At 41.1% G+C, this 10,859-nt stretch overlaps 1 long non-coding RNA gene across 1 annotated transcript; it reads left to right on the top strand.

Moving 5' to 3' along the window:
* The first annotated feature begins 2,628 nt into the window (after positions 1-2,628).
* On the top strand, positions 2,629-4,334 carry LOC121001906. Its single transcript, XR_005779176.1, has 3 exons — positions 2,629-2,847; positions 3,170-3,362; positions 4,295-4,334. It is a non-coding gene; the product is annotated as an uncharacterized LOC121001906 (long non-coding RNA).
* The last annotated feature ends 6,525 nt before the right edge of the window (positions 4,335-10,859 follow it).

The raw sequence follows: 10,859 nt of genomic DNA, 5'->3' as shown, positions 1-10,859 counted from the left end.
CGTTAGTGCATTCTTTCTCTTCCACCCCTGGGGAAGGGCTAGGTGGATGCCCTTGGGAAACCCTGGCAGCAGAGTCTTCAAACAGCATAAGAGACTGCTGCATAACTTGAGGCTCAGACAGTTTCCCTGATATGCATGGGGGTGATGTGACAGACTGATGGGCTTGGTTTTCATGCGCCATCTGTGCGCTTTCTGCAGAAGACTGGGTGGGAGATAATGTGAACGTGCTGGATGCACTGTCGGCCACCCAATTGACTAATGCCTGTACCTGCTCAGGCCTTACCATCCTTAGAACGGCATTGGGCCCCACCAAATATCCCTGTAAATTCTGGTGGCTACTGGGACCTGAGGTAGTTGGTACACTAGGACGTGTGGCTGTGGCAGAACGGCCACGTCCTCTCCCAGCACCAGAAAGTCCACTAACACCACTACGACCGCGTCCCTTACTAGATGTTTTACTCATTGTTCCCGTTCACCAAAATTTTTTAAAAATGGCAAATTTGGGAATAGTTTTTCAACCCAGAACAAAAACTGTGCTTTTACGGTCACTACAAATAATTTGACCAGCTAAAACAGTACTGATTTAGAGGAATATAAATGTCAGGGCTATTTTTTAGGCGCTGTGTGACAGGTATACCTTTAATCACAGAATTAGACTTGTATCTGCACTGTAGCGTGTGTGTTAAGTTTTTCAGAATGACACTATCAGCACCTTGAATCTAATATACCCTTTTTGGGATAGATTTAAAGTAGGCCTGATATAGCAGAAACTACTAATTTTGAGAATGGCAAATTTGGGAATAGTTTTTCAACCCAGAACAAAAACTGTGCTTTTACGGTCACTACAAATAATTTGACCAGCTAAAACAGTACTGATTTGGAGGAATATAAATGTCAGGGCTATTTTTTAGGCGCTGTGTAACAGGTATACCTTTAATCACAGAATTAGACTTGTATCTGCACTGTAGCGTGTGTGTTAAGTTTTTCAGAATGACACTATCAGCACCTTGAATCTAATATACCCTTTTTGGGATAGATTTAAAGTAGGCCTGATATAGCAGAAACTACTAATTTTGAAAATGGCAAATTTGGGAATAGTTTTTCAACTCAGAACAAAAACTGTGCTTTTACGGTCACTACAAATAACTTGACCAGCTAAAACTGTACTGATTTGGAGGAATATAAATGTCAGGGCTATTTTTTAGGCGCTGGGTGACAGGCTCAACTTGCCCCTGATGTAGTATATGGCCATAAATAACCACACTATTGATGGTTAAATGCACTTGGGTGACACAGGCTCAGCCTGCACCTGATGTAGTATATGGCCAAAAAATAACCACACTGTTGATGGTTAAATGCACTTGGGTGACACAGGCTCAGCCTGCACCTGATGTAGTATATGGCCAAAAAATAACCACACTGTTGATGGTTAAATGCACTTGGGTGACAAAGGCTCAGCCTGCACCTGATGTAGTATTTGGCCAAAAAATAACCACACTGTTGATGGTTAAATGCACTTGGGTGACACAGGCTCAGCCTGCAGCTGATGTAGGATATAGCAAAAAATAACCACACTATTGATGGTTAAATGCACTTGGTGGTAGCTTGTGCTGGCGCACCACAAGCCACAAAATGGCCGCCGATCACCCCAGAAAAAAGTGATATAAAATTGCTCTGGGCAGCCTAAAAAAAGTGAGCAATTCAATATCAGCACTTCAATGATCCACAGCTGGAGATCGATCACTGAATTAAGTCTTTTGGAGGAGTTAATCTGCCTAATCTCGCCCTAACATCGCAGCAGCAACCTCTCCCTATGCTTGAATCAGCAGAGTGACGTGCAGCGCTACGTGACCCAAGTTTATATAGAGGCTGGGTCACATGCTGCACTGGCCAATCACAGCCATGCCAATAGTAGGCAAGGCTGTGATGGCCTCTTGGGGCAAGTAGTATGATGCTTGTTGATTGGCTGCTTCGCAGCCTTTAAAAAAGCGCCAAGAAAGCGCCGAACACCGAACCCGGACTTTTACGAAAATGTTCAGGTTCGGGTCCGTGTCACGGACACCCCAAAATTCGGTACGAACCCGAACTATACAGTTCGGGTTCGCTCATCCCTACTAGGGAGGTCTTTTTAAGTGACTGGTGGCCAATGGCTGTTCATCCCTACCAATTTCCCCCCACTACAACTATGTCCAGCAATAGACATCTTTGTGAAACTGATAAGTGAAGATCTGACCACACTAAATAATCAGGGAAAGAAAAGAGAAGAAAACTTGAGTGTAAAGGAAAAAAGAGCACTAGATACATTAAGAGATCTAAAAGGTGTGCTATTTAAACAGGCAGACAAAGGGGGAAATATAGTCATCTGGCCAGAAGACATGTATATGTGACAGGCCTATAAAATACTAAGGGATAAAAAATGCTACCGTAAACTTGACTCTAATCCCCTCTCTACTTTCCAGAAAAAACTATATGACATATTGGACAAAGCAGAAGAGGATAATGTGATCTCATCCAAAATAAAACCTCTATTGATAACTCAGTTTCCAAGAATACCAACTTTCTACATGACACCCAAAGTGCACAAAAATGTGACAGACCCGCCCGGTCGACCCATCATATCAGGTAATGGTGGGTTATGTGAGAAAATTGGTCAATTCATTGACCATCACCTAAAAATGCTTGTCAACACTCTACTATCCTTCATACAGGATACAACGGCAGCGCTGAATAGACTTAATAACATGCAAGTTGAAGACAACATGATTCTAGTTACAGCTGATGTTGAAGCGCTATATTCGAACATTAAGCATGATGATGGTCTAAGAGCAGTGGCTGAATACCTGAAAGGTAACAATATGGAAGGGGGGTTTAATGAATTAATCCTTACCCTATTGAAATTCATATTGGAGCATAATTTTTTTCTTTTTAATGATGATTTTTTTCTACAGACACAAGGTGTAGCGATGGGGGCCACATGTGCCCCATCCTATGCAAACTTGTTTCTAGGAGCCTGTGAAAGAGAAATATTTATGAATGAGACAACACCGTACATCAATAAAGTGCACAATTGGATGACATCTTCTTCCTATGGGAAGGCTCGCAAGATGATCTCAAGAAATTCATCAGTACTCTAAACAAGAATAATCATAATATATTTCTAACCTTTCAGATGGGTAAGGAAGTCACATTCTTGGACCTAAAAATACAAATAAAAGAAAATGGGACATTAGAAACTGATGTCCATAGGAAAGAAACTGCGGTCAATGCACTGCTGCATGCTGAATCATCCCATCTAAAATCCACCATAGATGGAATACCCATTGGGCAATTCGCACGGATAAAGAGGATCTGCTCTAATGAGAGTAAGTATAAAGAGCGAAGTAAAGAAATGATAGAAAGATTTAAAACCAGGGGATACAGCAATAGACAGATCAAAAGAGGAGTTGGAAAAATAAAGAAAAAGAAACGAGAACAATTGCTATGTCCTAATATGATCAAAACTGAAGATACGGCACATAACATCAGGTTTCTAACAGAATACAATAGTCAATGGTGGCAGATAAAGGAAATTTTGGAGAGACACTGGAACATACTGCAAACAGATGTGATCCTAAATAAATGCATCCCAGATAAGCCCTTAGTAACAGCAAAAAGGGCAAAGAACTTCAAAGACGCATTAGTCCATAGTCACTTTATAAGTAGAACGGCCAATACTGGGAATGAAAAACTAAAAGGGTCCTTCCCCTGTGGGACATGCAAGGCGTGTAAAAATGTGATAAAAACTACTGAATTTACTGGTCTAAATCACGATAAAAGGTATAAAATCAAAGAATATATCTCCTGCTCCTCAAAAGGCGTTATATATCACGCCAGATGCCCTTGTGACAAAATCTATATAGGCCTAACAACCAGGGAATTAAGGGCACGAATCAGGGAACACATACGAGATATCGAGAAAAGTAAAGAGGAAGAAAATTTAGACAACCTGAAAACTATACCGAGACACTTTAAACTATTTCACCAAAGTAATGAAAAACTGCTGAAATTTACGGGAATAGACCAGATTCACATGGGGATACGGGGGGGGGGGGGGGGGGGGGGGAGACCTCAGTAAAAGACTAGCCCAAGTTGAGAGTAAATGGATTTTTAGATTAGGCACCATGGCACCGAAAGGACTGAATGAAACCATGGGTTTCAGTTCCTTCCTGTAAACTGTAGGGGGTTTTAGATAGAATTTTACTATGTAAAAAATAGATATATAATATTTTAACATTGTTCTGTTTGATTACTGTAGAAACTTACGTGACAGTGTCGAGTGATTGATGGCTGGAGTCCTGCGTCCAAGATGGTCCATTGAAATCTGTGGAGGAAAGAATAGGAAGGAGAAAAGAAGAAGTAAATATCTAATGAATGCATCCATCAGTAAAGAACATTTGAATACAATATATGGAATCAGTATTAATTTATATATTAATATATGGAATCAGTATTAATTTGAGTAAACTGGATATGGGGGGAAATATGTAGGGATGGATGTTAGCCCCATCAAATATACACCATGCACAGTAGTGAACACAGAGTAATAGAGTTTTTGGTGGTGACAATGCTTGGAGAAGAATGATAACATATATAGTGGGTGTGCAGATCAATAGACATTAGTCTATGTCTGCTATTCACCCCCCTATATTATAGAGGATGTATAGATAAATAGGCACTATAGTATATTGAGGGAGGATATATTTATTTATTTCCCCTAGTAGGAATGGGTTTTAATATAGGATTGATAGGCAAATGATTGATAGTAACTTGATAGTACTATTATTCACACATCAGATATTGAGAGTAAGACTTATGCACGGCACTTTAAATGTATATGATTATGAAATGGGTTTATTACTTGAGATTGTATATTTACGTGTATATACAGTCATATTAACGATAGATAAGATGCACATGGCACTTTGATACATGTATTTGATGGTACACTCATGGGTGTGTGAGATAGAGTTATTGATTGGATTCATGGTGGGTATCTCACACATCCATGGATGGCTTTGATATGATGGATATGGATATGCTAGCATGCGCATGTAAAGTGATACTGGATGAACTTGGTGAGAAATACAGACATGCCATATTGATATATATGAATGTGTATGCATTTTGTGTGAACACATGCATATGACCTGCATGCAACATGGGCATGCGTAGTATGTGGACACATATATATGCCTCACATACAGTATGGGAAGGCACTAGCATTCCCAGCACTGACTCATGCGCGTGTCTTTCCTGTATTCATTTGAATAGGGGATATTATACTGTGATGAATATTACCTTTCTTGGTCATGTACTCTCCTATCTGGTTTATGAATGTATTATTATTGTCATTACCAATTTTTGGATGTAATAGTACTTTTAATGTAGATAAATATGGGAACTGTATATTATAGGAGGAGGAGGGGGAAAAACCTCCAGTGACGTGGTGGGTGCACCCTCATAGAATGCATAAACGGATATACAGGAGAGACAGATAATCGATATCAGGACTAGATAGACAGATACTCCCACATATAACAAAAGTATGAAGATGGATAACCTGGAGATTCCTGTGCGCATCCCGGATCGGGGATGGGAGGACTTCCGCCGTTCCGACGAGCGTGATCGGGGTGACGTCAGACGTCGTCTGCCCTCACTTTGATCGCGCTGATGGAAGGGCGGAAGTCCCGTATGTACCCATATCCGGCGATTACGGGATGCGCCGCTATAGGAATCATCAGCAATAAAATCACATGACGCAGGGATGAACAGCCATTGGCCACCAGTCACTTAAAAAGACCTCCCTAGCCATTAGAAAGGAATCCTCCTGAAGAAGCATTAGCGAAACGTACGTCGAGGAGTACGCCAGACAGAGACAGCCCACACGCACGCCACTGGATATCGGGTAGGTGAACAATTCAGATCGGTCCGATATATTTACTTTGATTATTTATGATAAACTTTATTGTTTGGATGGGTATGATCAAAATATATGGATGTCACTTTTGCCCGTCCTGCACTTATGTTTAATTTGCCTCACATTGGAGATAGTTGTGACATTATGGCTAGATACAGTTTTGAATAATACATGCTGATCTAGACCCTGCACCCACAACATCCTCCATGTGAATGCAATAATTGAAATAATCCAGATCTGCTAGCAGTGGATGTATTGTGGACTGCCTCTTGAGGCACGCTGTATGGTCTCTACATTTATGTTTGTATGTTGTTTTATGTCATAATAAAATTTAACTTTATTAGGTAATATGTTGTACCGATTCTCTTTGTTGATATACATATTAAGGAGGTACACCCTTGTTAACACAAGGCTGTTTTGATCCAGTTGAAGAATGTGATCTAAATTTATGCCAGATTCCTTGCTGGTGTAGATTTAGAATATTTTCTATGCTTAAAACAGGCATAGAAAATTATAAATGAGACAATCCTGGCAGCCCATGCCCCTTTTTTTAGATCTGAAAAGGGAAAAGGTTATCTGCACCGCAATCTGCAACAGATATGCGCCAGAAGACTGGTGTATATCGCTTAGTAAATGACCCCCAGAATATACAGTTAAAGGGGTTTTCCAGGACATAGTGATTGATTACCTATCCTCAGGATGGCTCATCGAAATCATATCGGTGGAGATCCAGCACACTGCACTCCCATAAATCAACTATTCCCTGCAGCTGCTGGAAGCAGCACTTTGAATGTTGATGACCTATCTGGAGCCCAGAAAATCCCTTTAAGTCCTGACGGAATCCAAAACAATTGTACATGGTTAATGGTGGCTGTAATGTAAGCAGGGGGATAAGGCAGAAAATACAATTTATGAGTAATTTTCCTGCCCAGAATTATTGAAGTTGTGATATAAACAGGATAGCATGTAGTGCAGTAGGCCAATGCCCACTGTATTAAGGGGTTAATGTCTGCAAATGTATATTTTGCACTGTCATGTGTATTTTCCTCTTGAAGGCTGTAAATAGAGTTCCCATAGCAAGAGTTGCTAAATGGGACTGCTCGTCCTTCCCCTCTAAAAGGGGTTGATGCTCAGTTAGTGGGAGTCAGTCTAGAGTTTAGTGAGAGAGAGAAGTGTAGAGTGAGTGAGAGAAGTAAGCCAAGCAGCACTGGGAGTTATTGGAGCAGCCAGCACAATACGGTGCCCAAACCACCTGCCTCTGAGGAAGCAAAGAAAACTCATTCTGGATGGTAGAGCAGCCTTTTACAAGGGAGTTGCCAGATGAAGACTAGTGTTGATCACGAATATTAGAATTTCAAATTTTTATCGCGAATTTTCGAATTTTTATTGCGATTTTTTTCAACTTAAAACTATTAGGGTCTATTCACACGTCCGTTTTTTCTTTCCTGATCTGTTCCGTTTTTTCAGGAACAGATCTGAACCAGATCTGGACCCATTCATTTTCAATGGGTCCTGGAAAAAAACGGACAGCTCAATGTCAGATTTTTTCCAGGACCCATTGAAAATGAATGGGTCCAGATCTGGTCCAGATCTGTTCCTGAAAAAACGGAACAGATCAGGAAAGAAAAAACGGACGTGTGAATGGACCCTTAGACAAAGAAGATGATAGCACTATATTAGCTAAATTGCTCTATATTCTTTTTTTTTTTGAATATTTTCTATATTGGTATAACTTCGTTTTTTCGAATATTCGTAATATTCTAAAACAAGAATATATAGCAATATAGTGAATATTCGAAAAAAAAAAAACGAATTTAGAGCAATTTAGCTAATATAGTGCTATAATCTTCTTTGTCTAATAGTTGTAATTTTTTTCTCATCTGAAGTTCAGATTGGAAAAAAATTACAACTATAAAAAAAAATTATAGCACTATATTAGCTAAATTGCTCTAAATTCGTTTTTTTTTCGAATATTGACTATATTGCTATATATTCTTGTTTTAGAATATTACGAATATTCGAAAAAACTAAGTTATAGCAATATAGCAAATATAAAATAAATAAATAAAAGAATATAGAGCAATTTAGCTAATATAGTGCTATAATCTTCTTTGTCTAACAGTTGTAAGTTGAAAAAGATCGCAATAAAAATTCGAAAATTACTCGAATATGACCCCTGCCGCTCATCATTAGTAATGTGAGGAGAGGCTGAAGATGTCTCCTTTTCTGGAGTGTGAGCCAGGATAGGTCAGGAAACAATTGAACTGGAGTGCCATCAAAGTCGCGTAGGTAACTCGCCTTAGCCATGATGGATTCTTTAAGGGCAAAATCGTGGACACAACAAATTACGTCCCTAGGACGTGTAGCAGATCCCTTAGGCTTGAGTGCTCTATGAGCCCCGTCCAATTTGATCTTGTGCGAGGATGGTTGCCCCAGGATCATGTTAAAAATGGCTTCCAGCATAGCAAAGAGATCTTTGTCACCGGTAGCCTACGGAAGACCCCGTACTTGGATGTTATTCCAGCGCCCTCGATTATCCAAGTCCTCTAAATGCCATCCCATGCCCCTGAGTACCGCCGTTTGGGCAGAAATGGATTCATGAAGAGTGGAAATATATTGCCTGGTATCGTCATGGGCATTTTCCAGGGAGTCAACCCGGTCCACCACATGTTTAATGTCAGTGCGAACTGCCGCAATTTCAGCTCTGCAGGCTTCCGTAACTTCAGAAATAAGAACCCGAAAGTCCTCTTTTGTAGGAAAACGGTTAAAATAGCTCGCCAATGGCTGTGGAGGTTCAGGCAGGGATGGGGGGTCCATAAGGGCAAGTGTTGGAGGGCTTGGGGATCTGGCCCAGATGTCAGAAGGGAGAGGAGAGCTGCTGTCCCCCTGGTCCAGCAATGGTGGGGCTGGGAGCTGCTTATTTTGCAAGGGCTCAAGCAGGGGGTCCCAGGAAGGCTAGATGCAGGGTCCCCTGGGTTAATATCCCGTCCCCTAGTAGCCACAGTACCTTTACTTGCAGTCGCCACCTGAGAAGTGGGTCCAGGAGACATCATGGCGGGATCCCTCCTTCCAGCAGTAGCAGGCCGAAGGTCCGGGGGCGGCCGGAGAGAGCCCCAGGTCAGAGGATCCGCGTGTGGACACTGCAGATGGGGATCCGGTTCCCTGAAGAGATCCAGCAGGGGTAAGTAGCACTGTGTCCTTCTCCCTGGGCAGGGCGCGGGAATCCGGCGGGGAGAGGGAGGAATTGGCGGGAGGCCCTCTGTGCCTTGGTGCTGCGCGGTGGAAGCGCCGGACCCGGAGTGCAATCCCAGCACTGTTCAAGGGTCCTAGTAGGTAAGGGGGATCGGGGAGGGATAGGGGTCTTTGACAGGCATTTCCCTGCCTGCTGCCCACTGATTGGCTGATCCAGGCTGTCTGCAAGCCTGTAAGCCAATCAGGGCAAGCCCTCCACCCAACTTCCTCCCAGGAATATGCAGTAAAATGGCTCACTGTGTCAAATTTCCAGGGTGATGGACCTGGATCCACTCCCCTGGTTAGTCCAAGTCTACTTTTGGTTGAGGAACAGCAAAACCTACACGTGCAAGCTACTAAGAGCTAGGCACAAGTTTAGAGAACCTTTGTTTCTGAGAACCAAGGAAGCAACTTAGCTACCAGAATATTCCAGTGAGAAGGAGATTAGAAGGTCTGAAACCCACAAGGCTGTGCATTGAACTGGAATTTAAGTTCTAGCTCCTTCCTCAGTGGCCATAATTAAGTTCTGGATTTCCTCCTTTGTAACATTTCGAAACTCGTTAAAACAATATAAGATACACTGCTATAACCCTTAAATCCTACAAGGTGTATTATACTAATGGAACATCCATATTGGGACTATATCTAATACCTTTTTTGACAGCACTTTATATCTAATATCTATCATCAAGGCAAGAGATTGATACATTGTCCTACAATTAATAGGGGGATAACAATAAGTACATCATTTTTTATGTTTTTCATTTCTTTATATTATTTTTTATTGTCTTTTACTAATTCAGAAAGGGCCCTTCTGGTACCATTTGTAATTGTTATATTGTATAATAAAATATTTTAACTATATAATTGGTTGATACTAATAGTCCAGGTGGAGGTGTGTCTATTAATCAATTTATAATTTCTATTGTACACTAGTTGGCAGTGGGCAGGCTATTTGGTAGAGAACCTTTAATTTATCCATAGTGTAGGAAGGGTGAGCCTCTGAATTATTTTACAAGTATTCAGGAAGATGTCAGTGTCCTCAAAAAATCTATATTACAATTGTGTATATTACAATATATTCACATGCACATCTAATATAACAGGTACGCTTTAGACATATTGGCCTATTCTACTGTTGATATGAAAAGTCTATGATGAAACATAAAATTAGTATAAGACTATGGGACCATCTTCAGTAGATTCAGATGGGGGAGACCCGGGGTTGCACTTGTCCATCTGTAATGTTTGTAACAAATCATTTTCATCTGTGTCCTCCAGCAATCTGTATCTGTATGTGTATAGAGCTAGGCTATGGCTGGACCCCCTGTATGGAGATGAGCCCCAAGGAGGTCTTCATTGTTTTGCACAACAATCCACGGTTCTCCAATTTGTCCTCAATTCCCTTTGTAATAAATCAAAAAAAGGAAAATTTCACATTTGCCATTTCATTACCAAATAACGTCAAAATCATTCTGTAGCAAAGACGAGACAGGAGCCGAAGATCATGGGTGTATCTCCAGTGTGGGCTCATTGGGACAGCACTTCCCATATGCCATATCTGAACATCATAGATGGGGACTTCTGCTCAAGACCCCTTCTACTAGACAAATCAGAGCGTCCCTGTAACTCTGACTCGGACTGACCTGTCTTGTCAATGGATTACATTAAC

Source organism: Bufo bufo, chromosome 5 (genome assembly GCF_905171765.1).
Source record: "Bufo bufo chromosome 5, aBufBuf1.1, whole genome shotgun sequence".
Classification (NCBI taxonomy): domain Eukaryota; kingdom Metazoa; phylum Chordata; class Amphibia; order Anura; family Bufonidae; genus Bufo; species Bufo bufo.
The sequence above is the reverse complement of the archived record's forward strand: the minus strand, read 5'-3'. Positions and strand labels throughout refer to the sequence as shown.